At 41.7% G+C, this 17204-nt stretch overlaps 1 protein-coding gene across 22 annotated transcripts in view; it reads right to left on the bottom strand.

Moving 5' to 3' along the window:
* Positions 1–17204, bottom strand: part of PLCB4 (phospholipase C beta 4) — a 397020-nt gene that overhangs the window by 232288 nt on the left and 147528 nt on the right. For 13 of the 22 annotated variants that reach the window (XM_053926118.1, XM_053926124.1, XM_053926125.1 and 10 more), the window contains one exon: positions 3612–3727. The exons of the other annotated variants lie outside the window; for them this stretch is intronic. The gene's annotated coding sequence lies outside the window, so the exon portion shown is untranslated. The remainder of the gene's footprint in view (positions 1–3611; positions 3728–17204) is intronic. 22 annotated transcript variants of the gene reach the window in all.

Below are 17204 nucleotides of genomic sequence, written 5' to 3'. Positions count from 1 at the left end.
AGACATACTTAACAATCAGTACTACGCATCTATTAAAAATTCAATTTGTAATAAATACACAATGGCATGGGCAAATTATCATGGTATAAGATGTGAAAGGATAACGAAGAAAATGCTCTAACATTTGACAATGTAAAAGTGAGGGGACTGTTTAGAGACATGGAAGTGAAAGAAAGTTCCAGAGAAGGACAGTGGATCAAACGACAGCAACTTACAGGGCAGGGCAGGCAAGAGACCGAAGGAGTAAGAGGTTCAAGAATGCTACGTAAACCAGCTCAGGCCACTAACAGAACTTTACACAGTAAGTAATTACCAAGAAAATCAAGGTGGCCGTTTATATGAGTTAAATTCCTAGTCATTAAATAAGTCGATAACTTATGTCAATAACTAACACCCAAAATTGATCCAGTACTAGAGGGAGGATATACTTTACGTTATAGTAATAACCAGGATAAGATTTAACAACAAAACAGTTACAGTGATTGCTTCCAAAGAATTGGATGTGTGAATGGAGAGGAATTAACCCATTTCAGCAAGTCTTCCTTCACTTTTTTTTACATATTACATTACTCAATAAAAATATAGCTAAAATGTTATACTTTCCCTACTCAATAATTATTAAACACAGATCACCCAGTTGGCAATCCAGTGGCAGAGGAAGGCATTTTTTTGAGATGAATCAGAAAGTGCCTCAAATATAATCTGATTGTCCTCCAGCACCACTATTGATGGCATGAAAATTGCACTAAAAGACTCAGCAATGAGGAGCTGCTGCCAATTTCCACCTTCTTTTTCTGGCTTGGAAAATCAAGGAGACCAGAAAAAGCGTGGGGTTACCCAGCGACAGTGTCCTGCGTAGAAAGGACTGGAATGGTAAGATCGGACTGAGAATGAGGCTGGGCTAGTTCCCAGTGCTTCTGCTCTGCACCGGGCGAGGTGCTCCTTGAGGATGCCCAGTCCACTCCTCCTCCACAGCACACATGCAGCCGCCTGCATCCATCAGCCTGGTGGTTCCTCAGGCTCTCGGCACATGAGCGCTGCTGCTGACAGAACCCATCTTTGTGGCCATGAGTGCTTGTAGTGAAGTGACACTTTCATGGGTAAATGTTAAAATAGTATGTGCTCGTGGGGCACCCACAGGTACTAGTTCTTCTTGCAATAGCCTCTCCCCACACCTCCCAGCGTCACCATGCCAACGGCGCAGTTTGCATTATCTCCTCTGGCCCACTCTAGAAGACTCCTTACTGCAGAGCAAGCTCACTGCTTCCTGCTTCTCAAAACTCCGGCCCCTGCGTCCAGCCCCCCCCACCGGCCCAGTCGGTTGTACACTGCTCCTTTCATGATGGTCTGCTCCTTTTCCGGATGAAAAACTGTCTTTGGCTCATCCAAGTCCACAGGAGGGTGTCCCCAAGAGTATCCCAAGCAATATTAATGCTTCCATTAGGCTTATAAAACTATTAAGGAAAGAAAGGTTTCCATGGGAAAACGATTTGGAAAACACTGCATAGTGTAACTCCCACTGGGAGATTCACAATCTACATTAGGATGCTTTGGGTTCTGGGAGGCCCGAGTAAAGAAAAGTGTCTAGCTTTGTCTAATTCAGCAGCTCGCTTGTGCAGAAAACATCTATTATCACCACTTAAAATCCCTCTTTCGTTGAGCAAACTTTGGCCACACTACTGCTTTGTGTTCTCTAGAACTGTGGTCTATCTAGTATGGTGTTTCTCAAACAGGAGGGCACATGAGAACCACAAGAAGGGCTGTGGAAACCCAGGCTGCTGAGCCTCATCCCAGAGATTCTGAGGCCTGTGGGGCCAAGATTCTACACCTCTTACAAGCTCCAGGGATGCTGCCGGTCCCTCAACAGTACCTGGAGTAACAGGCTCCCTCAGGAAAAATCCAAACTCCTTAGCATAATATTCAGAGTCCTTCTTATTTTAACCAGGCCCTCTTCACCCTCCTTTTCTCCCAAAACTTCCCTTTATCTTAAGTTGCAGCCCAAAGAACTACCTCCTTTTTCCTATATCCACGTTGTCCTTCCTGGCCCCCATTCTGCCAAACCTTTCCTCTCCCTCTGCCAAACCCTTCTGTCTTCAAGATGGGGAGCTAACAGATGCTTGGCTGGTTTGTCTTTATCTTGTTTACACACCTTAGAAATTTCTATCCTGACTTGTAACTGCTTATTTGCATTGCCTAACTTTCACTGTTGTCTAGCACTATAAGAAGTCTTATTTGTGCCTGACTTATATTTGCAGATGACAGTATCTTGAACAATGCCTTATCAATACTAAGGGCTCAATAAACATCTAATGAGTAATTATTTAGCAATGCAGCTCATCTGTAATAGGGGAGATCCCTACTAACTCTCAATTGCAAGACAGATACGCAAACCTGTGCTGGTTAGTGAACTCCCCTAAATTCAAATTCAACTCAGTGAATCTCTGCTAAGCACCTTTAAGGTCTTAGAAATTAAGCTGCCCCGAATGGCTGTGCAGGTTTCTTACTGCACAGGAGTAGTTGTATATGGTGGCCCAGTTAGCAATAAAAGAAAATGATCCTCAACACCACAAAGCTAAAATAATCTAAGAGGGGGGTGTGTGTGTTTGTGTGTGTACAGAACCCAGATCATTTCAACACATACACACACACACACAACTTGACCAGGGAAGTGGTGATATGGGTGTATATACAAATAAAAAAATCTTGAACTATAATTTATACATTTCCAGTATGTAAGTTATACTCCAATAAATAAAACACAGTGGAGTAATGTGAAGAAAAATAATGCATATAATACAGTAAGACCATGTTTTAAAGTTCTTATTGATCTTTTTTCACTCATCTTAAGACCTTAAGACCTGTGGGAAAGTGGCCCATTATTCTACAGTCTGTGTGTTTGTGATGCAGCAGATTAAGGAATTGCTCAGGGCAGTTAGTAGAATGAAACATATCACATAGGTATCATGAGGACATATGAGGGCAACAGACACCAGCAAGAGCAGTCTGCGTGCTGTTGGGTAGATGACACGCATTTCAGTTGTCCTTTCCCATGAAAGGAAGGATCTTGTTCTTTTGTGTCTTCCAGGCCAAGTTTTATCCAAAATCATCTAACCTAAGCCACCTGTGGGGGAAAAAGCATTCAGCCGTTGATGTCATCTGAATTGTTAGTTTCCATAGAAACTCCTGTAGAATGCTCCCACTTGTCTAGACTAAGTACCTATCCCATTAGTTCAAAATGAGCCCAGGAAAACCCTGCCTCAGCGTCTGACATTGCTCAGCCCTGCTCTGTTGCAAAAGGACAGAAGAGCACTTAAGTCAGCATCTGCTCCCTTTATCAGAAGAGTTACCTCCATTATGGCCATACAAATGAAAGATTAAACACTGCTTTGGCCAATTAGCCTAAACCCTAGGCTGTTCCCTGCAGGACTCTCAAAAAAAAAAAAAAAGGTTCCTGAGATTCATATTTAAAAAAAAATAAAACCCCAAACTAAGAGAAAGGGCAGGGATACTAGAAAAGGAACCCCGTGTCCTATCACTTCGTATCGTTACATAATTACCAGCAGTCTCGGGGGTAATGTTGTTCGTTATGCTGGAAGGTTATCATCCCTTACCCTGGCAGGGGAACAGCAGCATCCGAATCAGGCCTTGGAAGGAAGCACAGACCTGCAGGTCATTTAAATGTTCTTCGTTTTGTCCAGCATGACCTGCTCACCATAACCACGTTCTCCTGTGCAAATGTCAAGACACCAAGAGATTAAGCTGTGGTGTAAGAAGTCAGGAGACAGATTACCCTTAAGGAAGGGACAGTGACTGGCTGGGGTTGTGAGTAGGCCTCCTGGGGTGTTAGGACAACCTGTTTCTTTCTCAGGTTGCATTCGCTTTATTAAAATCCAATGAGCTGAATGCATGTGGTGTGTGTACTTTAACTGTGTGTTAACTACACTCTAATAAAGGGACTTTATAAACAAATAAGTAACAGACAAAGCAAGGCATCCAGGCAACAGAAATATTTGGCCTGGAACAGATAAAGGCAATCACAGCCTGCTAAGTTTCCTGCTGAACTAACCGGAAAGGTAGATTAATAATAAGATCCAGACCACTGGTGAAAGTCAAAAACAGTGACTGTGGAGTCTAAATTACATCCATTCTTCTTCAATAAAAGTGTGGCCATGAAGCTTGTTTAGGCCAATTCTTTTTCTTTTTAACATTAGTAATAGTTTTATTTTCTTCACATTTTTTTAAAAGTCAATTGATTGGGGTTGCGTTGATTAATACAACTACATAGGTTTCCGGTGTATGATTGATTCTGTAACACATCATCTGTAACTTGTATTGTGTCATGTCTCTTTCCATCGCCATTCATTCCTCCTTTACCGTCTCCTACCTTCCCCCACCCCCATTCCCCTCTGGTAATCACCACACTGTTGTCTGTCTATGAGGTCTGGTTTTTGGTTTTTTTTTTCACTTAATCCCTTCACCTTTTTCACCCAGCCCCACTATCTCCTCCCCTCTGACAGTTGTCAGTCTGTTCTCTGGATCTGCGAGTCTGTTTCTGTTGTTTGTTAGTTTATTTTGCTCGTTAGATTCCACACATAAGTGAAGTCATATGGTATCTGTCTTTCCCTGACTGGCTTACTTCACTTAACCCAAGCCTTTCTTACCCACTGAATGAGTTAAACCAACTGGTGTTTGTAGGAGGCATTTACGGGATTATCTGCCCAACAACTTGCCTCTACATCTGGGACCTTTCCCAGACAAGGCTGACTGGTCCTGCATAAACCCGGGGCTCGATGTTATGTCATTCATGGTCTTCCCAGGGATTTTTGAAAACAGAATTGGGAAAGTGGGCTTTCTGGATGCTTGAGGCTACAGTATGTATAGTTTGTTGGCTGTTGGAAGTCATATTTCCACTAAAGGGAGAAGTATGGTATACATAAGTAGAGTTAGTTTTATCAATTGCAGTTAAAGGGTCTTAGACAGTATTATATATATCTTCTGTAAAATATGGATCAACAAATTTTAACATTTATGGCCTAACAGATGCAAATGTGAGGTCAAGACCTTTGACTTTTTACTCTCAGGTGATATCTTTGCCAACCAATTTCAGGCACCCACACCCATGGACCCTTGCTTGACCTTGAAATTACCAGCAACTGTTCTCCCTTTAAAAATCATGTGCAGGCCTCCCTTTCCTGCCCAATCATCTGTTATTCTCTCTACTATTATAATTCCAAGTCCATCAACTCCTAATGTCACTGAGACCTACCATCATCCATGATACTATCATCCTAGGTGATCTCACATGGTTCCAGTTCTTTCAATGACTCTACCACTCTTTCATTATCTATCATGGTCCCCAGGCCTCCCCTCCCATCTTACCCATCCTGAATTCCATTGTTCACTTGCTTTATAAACACTCTTTAACACACTTGCCTCACCCTCTCCCCATCATATTCACTTTGCCAAGTTCCCCACATGGTTATACCTAATTATCTTTCTACTAAGCAACTCTGGTCATGACATTGAACTAGGTTAGAGAAAGACTCACAGCCAAACTGATCAGTCTTCACACTAAACTCATGACCACAAATTTCAAATGAACACTCAAAGGTTGTCCAATAATCCTTCTTCAGTATGTTTACTCCTCTACTCTCTAAAATGATTATTTCACATGGTCTCTTCAAACCTCCAGTCCCCCTTCCCTGGGCACCTTTCCAGTGATAATACTGCCCCTTACTCACTTCTTAGAAGTGTCAACATAAGTGGACTTCAGTTCTTCATCTCTGCCTCTCTCCTCACACCAATCCAATTAGAATTCTCCCTTCTTGACAAGGTTCTCCCTTATTGACTTCCCTGTCATGAAATTTGATGGTCATCTTTCTGTCCCCATCAAGCATCTCAATGGTTCTGACCCAGTTAACCACGCTCTTGCTCTTGAAACACTCTCTTCTCTTGGTGACAGCACTTCCCCACTATCCTTATTTTTCTTGATCTCAACGGCCACTTATCCTCAATCATGATCTCGTTTCCTGTGCTTAACCTCTGAGTGTTGGAGTGACCTGAGTATCTTCTCCGAGCATTCTCTTCTTAGGTGAACTGCTTTGGTCTCAAATTTTAAAATGCCATCTATATTCCCCCTCTTCACTTTTCCATCCCTAGCTCTCATACATCCAGTGGCTCCAGACTCATATCCAACTTCTGACTTGCCATTTACATTGGAATACTGGCTAAGTATATTAAACTTTGAAGTCTAAGGTAGAACACTTGATTTTTTTTCCTCTAGTCTTTCCAGTTTATTCCCCTAGACTTTCCCATATCACTGTATTTCTCACCCATTGCTCAATCGGGCACCCGAGGAGTTGTCTTCAATTTGTCCTTTCCCTCACTCTCTATATACATATTCACCTGCTGCTCACGTGGCTTTCAAAATAGCTCCCAAATCTGCCTACTTCTCTTCATCACCAACTCTGGCACCCAGTTTTAAGCCACCATAGTTCTTTTTTTTTCCCTTGGGTTGATCCGATAACCTCCTAATTGGCATATCTGTCTTCAATCTTGTTTTCATCTGCACATCCTCAATTCATTCTCCCTTGCAAGAGTGATTTTCTAAAACATCAATCAGATCATGTGTATCAATGACTTCCCTTTCCTTAAAAATATAAAAATATCAAACACAGAAATCTCCTTACTAAGATCCAAAGAGGATCGCACCATCTGGCCGCTGCCCACCTCTCTGACTTCATCTACCACTCACTCCTCACTGGCCACTGAACACACCAGGTCGATCTCCATGTTAGAACCTTGGCACTTGCTGTTCCCTCTGTCTGGAAAGTTCTGCTCACTAGTCTTCACAAAGCTGGCTCTTCTTTACCATTTCGGTCTCAGCGCAAATGTCTCAGAGGGCAGCGTTCCTGACTATGAATCCAAAGGAACTGCCCGCCTGAAGCCAGTCAGCCTCCGTCCTGTGGTCACGTTTTATTTCCTTAATGCCTCTCGCTCCATGAAATTATCTTGTTCTTTAATTTGCTTACTTCTTTATTATAAAACTCCCCCTCCTAGAAAGCATTCTTTTATAAAATCAGGGATATGTCTTGCTACTGCTTTCTTCCAAGTGCTTGGAATAAAGCCTGCTGCAGGGTAAACAATAAATATTTGCTTAAAAATGAATAAATCACAGACATAAAATTCAATAAATGACCATTTAGAAAATACTAATGAAGAGAGAACTATAAAGTTTTCCTGAGTCAGTATCATTAACATTTAATACTTAAACCTTGAAGATGTGAAATCTAAAATTCATTTCTAAATTTTAAAAACAGAAGTAAAATAATTTACATTTTAGTCACTCCAAGCAGACTATAAATTGGCAAAGAAGCAAAATGAAGCCTGGTTCCATCTGAGCATCTCCAGCCTTTGACAATATAAATCACTGTCTCTGGCACTCCGGGGCAGGAATGACATCTGGGAATTAATAAACCCTTTGATGCTAAAAGCAAAGAAGTTGCTTTTACTAAGTTACATCCAGTATTAAATCCAAATTAACACATAACAAATGTATCTTTCTCTCAGTTTTATCTTTTAAACAATCAGAGAGTAAACAGGCTGAACAGGATTTTAGCGGCAGGTTCTGCATGGCCAGATTAGACACTTCCAAATAATTATGAGACTGTTTTTCTCTTGTTCTTACTTTTGTTCCCTCCAGAGCTTGTATAGTATACACAAAACACTTACCCACTTTTCAAACACTCTGGCTGATGTGAATATATGACCCACTCTTCACTCCTTTACACTGCAACCAACATTGAAAATGTCCTATTAAATTTACCTAGCTGTAGCTACCCTAGTTCACCCACATAAGTGAAGTATCCACACTCCTGCTGGACTGGCCAACTGGCTCCCCTAGGTAAGGGTACTAAAAAATAGTTTTATTTTTGCTTTTGAAAAACAAAACTTTAATATTGCAATTTTCAGACTCTATCTATTAGTTTCCTTTCTCGGGACCAAAAAATGCCACCATGTTCTTCTTCTCCATGGAAATTTAGTGCACTGGACCCATCCCGTAGTGAGGCTAAGGAACAGCTGCTCTACACGGTATGTTTTTTATATGAAAGAGTGAAGTAATTACAGGGTGTGTACCACATGGGTACCAAGTATATCCGATGACAAGAAGGTAAATCTCTTCTAAGAGGTTTTGTATGAAGCATGTTGTTCTCCCACGTAAGAGGCTATGGTTGAATTTTCTCAACATCCTAGCCCTACATGAGACCCCAGAGATCTCAGTCTCCTATTATAGCTTCATGAGGCTTTTCTCCATGAGATAAGCTTCTGATGTCCATTCGGATAACTTCTTTCTAGGAGCCACATGCCAAGTTAGAAAAGGGAAGAAAACTGAGCTATCACCCAGCGCTCTCCCACCAAGAATCTCTCCCCATGAGCTGACTAGCCCAGGTCATGCAGGCAAGTAAGGCATCCACAGGTGACGTAAGTGTTCTGATGAAATGACGCATCCCAATTTGGGGATAAAGAACCACTCCTCCCAAATAAGTGGACTTGTAATTCCTTTTTGGATTGTTATTTCTGATTTGTGAGTATAGGCACAGCCTATTATGAATATAAAATATATCGTATTTTGCTGTGTATAATGTGCATTTTTTTGCCCAAGCTTTTGAGAGAAAAATAAGGATATGCATTATACATGTCTACTACTAATTTCTTATCTATATAAATGTTTTTAATTCTTTTATTTATGCTTATGGGTTAAAAGTACAACTCTAGAAAGCAATAATAATATCTGTATGCAAAATAATACCCGAGAAAATGATAGTCAGTTTTTTCTAAATATAAATAAATAAATAATTGAATTAAAATATTAAAATGAAAGATTTATTTTCCTGAAAGTTTGGGCCAAAAACGTGGGTGCGCATTATATACAAGAATACATTATACACGGCAAAAAAAAAGGTAATAGGCCAAGAACTTTTACAACCAAATAATCCTGGTCTCAAAGCCATTCATCTGAAAGGGTCTATTTCCTCACCTCTCGAGTCTGGGCCTGTGACTTGCCACGGTCAATGGAATATGGCAGAAATGATGGTGGGTACTTCTGCTCTCTCGCTCTCTCTCTCCACACTTGGTTACTGCTCTGTGAACAAGCCCACACTAGCCTGCTGGAAGTCTAGAGAAACATGGAGAGATGAGCCATCTCAGCGAAGGCCATTCTGAATGATCCAGACACAGATATGCCTGGCAGTTGAACAGAGACACATAGGCGAGTCCAATGGGGATCAACAGGACTTCTCCCATGAGGCCAGTCCAAATGGCCAACCCACGAAGCTGTGAGCTAAATAAATGATCATGGTTTTAAGCCGCTACATTTTGGAGACGGTCATTATGTAGCAAAAGCTAAGTGATACAAAAGCTAAGAAATTGTTTCTTTCCCATTAGCAGTATACAGATTCCTTTCCTACAACTTTTCCTCGTTCCTTGTGCCTCCGACCTTTATCCACTTTTCTGGGTTACTTCCTACTCTCTTTTCTCCTTTACCCCTATGCTGCCTGTTATAAGCTGAATTGTGTCTTTCCCCAAATTTTTATGTTAAAGCCTTAACCTCCAGTACTTTAGAATGTGATTTTATTTGGAGACAGGGCCTTTAAAGAGATGATTAAATTACAATGAGGCTTTTAGGGTGAGCCTTCATCCAATCTGACTGGCGTCATTGTAAGAAGAGACACCAGGGACGTGTGTGCAGAGAGTAAAGACCATGTGAGGCTACAGGGAGAAAGTGGCCATCTGCAAGCCAAGGAGAAAAACCTTAGGCAAAACCATAAAATCAGAGATACATCTTGTTCACTGCTTTTTTGCTAATGCATGGTAGACACTAGCCATGTGACGTAACAGTGGAAAATTGTAACAGGAAACTGTAACCCACCCAGTCATTCTTTTGACATTGTTTCTGCAAGTGCTAACTCTGACTAATATGAATAGCTTGTAAATGAACAGCATGTTTGTATGAGAATCCTAGGAGCCAACTTAAAAAGATACAGACCCCGACATTCAAACATCCCAGCTCCAGGAGATTTGCAGATCTTCAACTGTGGAGCCAGGATGACAAAAGGCCAGGATGATGTGAAGCCAAGGTGACTACACCAGGATGACGCACACTGACCATCATTTGCCTTATTGGAATGGACTGTGCTCGTCTGCACGTACAGAAATTTGCAACCCCCTCCCTCGATCTCTTTGTTCTGTTCCCCTCTCCCTCTTTATAAAAGCCTCTGCCTCCACTGAGAGGTGGAGATGGGCTTTGTGACATAAGTCCCCCATCATCCAGATGGCCAGCATCTGCAAATAAACCACTTTCCTTTACATCAGCACCTGCCTCTTGAGTATTGGCTTTTGTAATGGCAGGCAGCTGGACCTGCTTTCAGTTACAATGACACCTTGATCTTGGACTTTCAGCTTCCAGAACTGTGAGAAAATCATTTTTCTTGTTTAAATCACACAGTCTGTGATATTTTGCTATGGCAGTTGTAGCTGATCAACTGCCTGTGAAAAAAGTATGCAGTAAGTTTCCCAGCTTGTTTCCCTAATAATCACTCTGATCATTTCTTTCTTAATCTTCAAAAACATTTTTTTAAACACAAAGAATTCAGATTTATTGTAAATAAATTTTTAGTGTATTAAAGATACTAAATAAAGTAAAAAAATAAGCTCAACACTTTGGGGGGAAATATAAAATAAAATAAAGACGTGAAACTTCTATGTCCAGTGCCATCCTGAGCAGGAATCCCTGTTAACATTTACTACGTCTTCTCGAAATATGTGCTTGGTTCCTGGCCTTCCCTGCTGTATGGTAACCTCCCTGAAAGGCAATGAGCCCATGCAGGGAAAGTGTCCTTTCGCTGCTTACACAGCATTGTAAAACCCTTCCTTTGTTTGCAGAATTTCTGAGTCTTTTTTAGTGGCTAAAAGTGGAAGACAGTCACCCTCACAAATGATCTGAAAGCACACGTCCAAGGAGAGGAGCTCCTTGCTGCACCTGTTTCACAGGACTTCACTCGCACTGATCCTTCTGCTCCTACTGGGAAACAAAGCCTCACTGGATGCACTAGACAGCAGGCTGTGATCAGCAAGTCCTGGCAAAGGGCTGCTGTATGGAACATCCATTCAGCACCACGGCTTTGGTATATTTAGTAAAAATAATGGTCATTGTTAATTGAGCACTTATTATGTGGCAGGCACTCTCTAAGTGTGTGAGGTTTGTATTGGTGGTATTGGTGGTTTGTTTATTTTCATCAGATCAGAACAGTACCCCCAAAGCAATGCTCTGAGTTCCTGCCAAACTCTGAAGACCAAGCTATTCTGACCTCCATCGGAGGTGACTTCTGGCTGGTCCCTGAGTCAGACCTGGAAACATCTGTTGCCCCTTGAAGGTCTGTGGCACAGAGTTCTCTCAGGCAAGGGTTCTCTCAGTTCTCTCACCCTGCCCTCTACTCCAGCCTTTTCAGTGAAGGTCTAAGGAGTCCTAATCTATACCCCTCCTCCAAACTTCTGACCTATTTGGCAATGTAAGGAAATCACCTGTCTTGCCTGCAGGAGGCCCTGTATGGGCCCAGAAGTGACCTCCTGTGCCCCCAGAAATGGCCCTGGGTCTTCTAATCTAACCAGTTTCTTGCTACCTTGTTTCCAATCCAAGCAGTTCTTCCCATATGATTATTTCAGCTTTTCACTCACTGCTCATGTTTAATCCAAGTACATACAGAAACACATGTATGTAGCTACTTCTAACTCTATTCTAATGATGGTCAGGAGGAACACACAGGTTTCTTTCTATTGTCCAAGGGTCTGGGGGTTAAGCAGCTTTCTCTACCCTCCCCCAAGGGCAATCTTTCAGCTTCTATTAGATGGGGACTTTGAGGGTTATCTGGAAATGCTTCAGGAGCAGTTGCTGAGGGTTCACAGATAAGAGTTATTTCCAAAAGGAAAGTCCCACAGAGTCCCCACTACTCTCAAAGGAATGGGCCAGAGGTTGAACACACTGGAAACAAATCTGAGTCATCCCAGTAGCTGATCCTGGCAAAACCGCCTGCCTTCTCCTTGTTCTGTCTAACCACTTCCAGCCTCTTCCTGACTTTGATGCCTATGTCACAGCTTACCTATACATAAGAGAGGGTTTTAAAACATTGTCCATACGATTGAAGACAATGACTAAGACAACTGAACACATGTGTACACCAAAGAACGACACCTGTTGTCACAGCAAACATGAAGGTCGCAGTTGCTCTTTTCTGAACGGCTCCCTTAGAATCCTAACAAGCAGCTTTAACCCAAAAGCCTGTGCACTTAAAAACCCAGGCTTTGCTTTGAATACCACAAACACAGTTCTTATAAAGGTTCCTAGGGAGTGACCTTAATCAAGAGAAGCCTTTGGATTCTAGTGTGCCCATAAGAAATTCCCATACAACTCTATGACTATTCATTATGTTGCTGCTTTCTCCTGTGGTGCAAGACCGAAGTTCAAGAATGATTACAGGGCAAAAAGATGATAAGAACAAAAGGAAGAGGAGCCCTGAATAAGCAAAAATATTGGAAAAGAAGAACTAAGCTGAAAGACCCATATTTCATGGTTTCAAAACTTAATACAGGGACATGGGGATACAAACAATGTGGCAATAGCATAAAGAGCATGAAACAGAATTGAAAGTCAAGAAATAAGCAGATACATCATGGTCAATTTACAAGAATGCCAAGATCATTCACTGGGGAAAAAATTGTTTCTATAATAAATGGTGCTGGGACGACTGGATAACCATATGCAAAAGAATGAAGTTGGACCCCTACTTCATACGATGTTCAGAAATTAACGCCAAGTGGATCAATGAATATAAGAGCTTAAAGCCACAAAACCCTTAGAAGTAAACATAGGGGTAAATCTTCATAACCTTGGGTTTGGTAAATGACAATGAAAGCAAGAGCAACAATAACAAAAATATACATAAGTTCAACATCATCAAAATTAAAAACTTTCATGCAAAGAAACCTACAGAATGGGAGAAAGTATCTACAAGTTGTATGTCTGATAAAAATCAAGTATTGAGAACATATAAGGAACTTTTACAATTTAAGACAAAAAGGCAATCAACCCACTTTGAAAAAAATGGGAAAAGGACTTAAGCATACGTTACAGCAAAGAAAGTAACAAATGTCCACAGCCACAAGAAAAGATGAGCAAGCTCCTTAGTCATCAGGAGATGCAATCGAAGCCATGTGTGATACCATTTCATACCCAGTAGGAGGGCAACAATAAAAAGAAAAGAAAAATAAGTGTTGGCAAGAATGTGGAGAAATTAGAACTCTCACACATTGCTGGTGGGAATGAAAAATGGTTCAGCTACTGTGGAAAACAGTTTTGCAATTCTCCAAAAAAAAATCAAACACAGAACTACTATATAACCCAGCAACTCCGTTCCTAGGTACACACTCAGAACAAATGTAAAGGACTCAAATACATGTATACACAGGTTCACAGCAGCACTATTCATAATAGCCAAAGATGGAAATGGCCCAGATGTCCATTAATGAATGAATGATAAACAAACTGTGGGATATACATACAATGAACATTATTATTCACCTATACAAATAAATGAAGTACTGAAACATGCTATAACATGGATGACTCTTTAAAGCATTATGCCTAGTGAAAGAAGCCAGACACGAAAGGCCACATGTTGTATGATTCCATTTATATGAAATTGCCCAATGAAGTGAATCCATACAGCCAACAGGCAGAATGGTAGTTGCCAGGGGCTGGGGATGGGGAAAGTGGGGAGCAACGGCTAAACAAGCATGGGATGTTCTTTGGGGGTGATGAAAATATTTTGGAACTAGGCAGAGATGGTGGTTGCACAAGACTGTAAATGTGCATTGTTCATTTTACATGGTTAATTTTTATGTGAATTTCATTTCAATTTTTAAAGAGAAGAAGTTAGAAGAAAAAACACAGCAGGCAAGGCTGCCTGGCTTTTTAAGGAAGACCCTGGGAATGGCAGAAACAAGCAGGGGAGGTGCGGGTGCTGGCCAACGTGGGTGGAGGGAAGAAGTAGAAGTAGCATGAACACGTGATGGGGAGGTGGTTCCACACAGGGATGTTCTTCCTAACAGAAGAGCAGCATCTGTGTGTAGTGTAGATTCCTCAGAAATAGCACTTTGCAAAGTCCTAAGGGGCCCAGCATCCTAAGTAGGAGAAGGTCCCTAAAGTGAGGACTGCATGCTACCTGGAGTTGCTCACTGCCGGTCCTTTGCAGATGCTTAACTGCTTTCCATTTGTACAGAAAAAGGAGAAGGCTACAGAAGTGAAGACAAGAGGCAAGTTAACTATAAATTAGTTCTGAGCCTCATGGACATCCACGGGAAAGGAAAATGGGAGTGAACATAGTGAGTATTTACAAGAGAGATCCTGTATGTGCACCATCTCCTTGTAAATACTTCCCAAAACCCACGAAACAGCTGGTCCTGTGCTCCCTTTCCCAACGGGAAAACCCAGAAGTCACTAGCGGCATCATCGGTTTTTCAGGAAACTTCTAACTGCCTGAGGGAAGTGGGTTTGACTTCTATTTTTCTACTAGCTCAATAAGGTCTCTTTAACATATCTCCAATGAGAAAATAACCGAAGTCTAGACCGCTGTATTATCATTCGAGGGGTATGAAAACACTACTGCTGCATAGGTTTCTTGCTGCTTATTGATGGCTCTTGCCTTCTGTCAGCTACCTGTGTGCTCCTGCAGATCCGCACATCCTCCAGCCACATGGGAAGGGTCAGTAGATCACGCCAGCACTTTCACCCGCACGGGCACTGGGGTCCTTCTCGAACTGCTCTCTTCCTGCTTTTATGCCACTCGATGCTCCCCACAGGCCACAAACTATGGCAAGGAATGAAGCAGCTGATCTGCGAGGTGGTTATGGCCCAAGGTACTGGCTGGTTTCCCTCCTGTGAGGGTTAATTTTAGTCACCAGGCCTCAGCAAGCTGTCCCTCCCCACCTGAGGACAGGGAGACAAGATGTTTGCTCCTCTTTTCATTGCTGAGAAAGAGGTAAGAAGTTTTCAAATGCAACAGTTTACCAGCTTTTGATATTTAATTGATAAATTAAAGTAAAATAAAATAAAATAAACAGAGAGCTAAGTTGACTTGTTTATTTTTTTCCTTCCTCTTACAGAAACAGACCAAACAAAGCAAACATTTCCACTGTGGGATGAAATAATCCCTAAATAGGTCTGGAAAAGATTCAGTTCAAAATGGGAGAGTATGAAGCAGGAGGGGATACAGAATTCTGTCTTTGGAGTAAGAAGTCCTTGCTGTCACAACCACAAGGGCCCCTGGGAAATGACACACAAAGCCATTCCAATACCAAAGTGATTTCAACAGTAGCACCCTCGCCAGGTATATGTGAAAAGCTCAGTTGAAGAAACTAAGAAATGTAAGCACAACAGCTAAAATGTTCTACATTGGACTGTCAGTCCTTTGCTGGTTTCTTCAACTCTTTTGGGAAACAAGTAGGAAAAAATAACATCACTAATACATACTTCTAAAAGTTTGTGTTGAAACATTTTTTGGGACTAAAAAAATAGCACAAGCCTGAAGCATCTGCTAGAGTAGAAAACTGACATTTATCCCTTAATATATTTCACTAAAATTTTGATTAATGCTTTCTCTAACATTTTATTTTTAAAATAAAACTGATTTTTTATAGTGAACAAGCCATATTCCCACCGCTTTGCTTTTTTGAATATCTAACCCTTTATCCACCCCTTTATCTATTCATCAGCTCTTTTAGAAATGTATTTTATAGTAAATAAGTTCCAGAATTGAATACACTTCATCTCTAAGCTCTTACGCTGTTGGCACTTTAATCTGTTCTAGTTGACTTTGCAAAAGGAAAGAGGGAAAGAAAAGCAAGTGAAAGCTCACTATGCGCCCAGTATCAGGGCCTGAGCCGAGATAAAGACAGGATTCTGGCAAAGGATGAAGATCTTCCTATAAAAACCAGAAGAAAAGGATTTGGCAGAATGCTGCCTTAGCAACTATAAGGAAAATTATCTTTCAGAAGTCCTGGTGTTGGTCCCACTCCTTTTCTCCTTCCTTCTAATCACCCTGGGAAAAGAAGCCCAGTTGGCCGTGGAGACCAAGGAGCAGAGCATCAGAGAACCACCCGAGAAATGAAAAGACTGAGAAAAGCCACAAAGGTGCCCAAGGTGGAGAATTCTCTCTTCTGAGTAGGATGCCCTTAAACAGTAAAGCTGTCCCCTTTTGGTTAGAGGAGTAAAGGCTTAGAAAATTTTCCTTTCCTTTGTTTTTGCTCTTTTTTTTTTCTCATCTCTCAATTCTTCCACAAATCAAGCCTCCTACCAGAGTTTTGCTATAACGTTCTGAAGCTGCACTGCCCAGTACAGTGCCAGTGGCCAAGTGTGGCTTCTGAGCACTTGAAATATGGTTAGTCTGAACTGAGATCTGTTGTAAATATGAAATATACACCAGAAAAATGTAGAAGGAAAAGATGTAGGAGAACATTTGAGGCTGGGGTGGACCCACCATTTGAGAATGCTCTCATAGGAAAGACTAGGTGAAGATGAAAGATGGAAGAAGGCCAGGGTGCACTTATTCATTGTCTAAGCAGATTAGATTTTTTTAAGGGCTGCCCAGTCTAGCAATAAGACAGCATCATTGTGCAGAAGTGTGCCCAAGAAAGAATGGTGGGTCCTCGCTAGAGCATTTCCAAAACAGTTAATGGGGCAAGAGGCATACAGCAGTGGCACTGGAGACAGGCCCTGTGCAGATGGTATTTCCAAGATTCTCTTCATACAATGTGGCTTTAACACTCCTTCCACTGAGAGGTGGGCTTTTAAGTATCTTCCCCTTGAAACCAGGCAGGCTTGTGGCTCACCTGTAACTGAATAACATGATGGAAAGGATGCAGCAGGACTTCCACGGTCAAGTAATAAATGATGCTGCTTCCACTTTGTTGGCTAGAATAATCACACTGGAGCTGCATAAGCAGTCCAACTGCCCCGAAGCCACCGTGCTGTGAGGAAGCCCACAGCAGCCCATGAAGAGAGGTCACTATGGAGAAACCCTGAGACTATGTTAAGAAAGAGAGAGTGGAGCCAGCCCTCAGCTGCTCTAGCCTCGTGTTCTTTTGGCCTCATG

Source organism: Desmodus rotundus, chromosome 6 (assembly GCF_022682495.2).
Source record: "Desmodus rotundus isolate HL8 chromosome 6, HLdesRot8A.1, whole genome shotgun sequence".
Lineage (NCBI taxonomy): Eukaryota > Metazoa > Chordata > Mammalia > Chiroptera > Phyllostomidae > Desmodus > Desmodus rotundus.
This window is presented reverse-complemented; position numbering and strand designations above follow the sequence as displayed.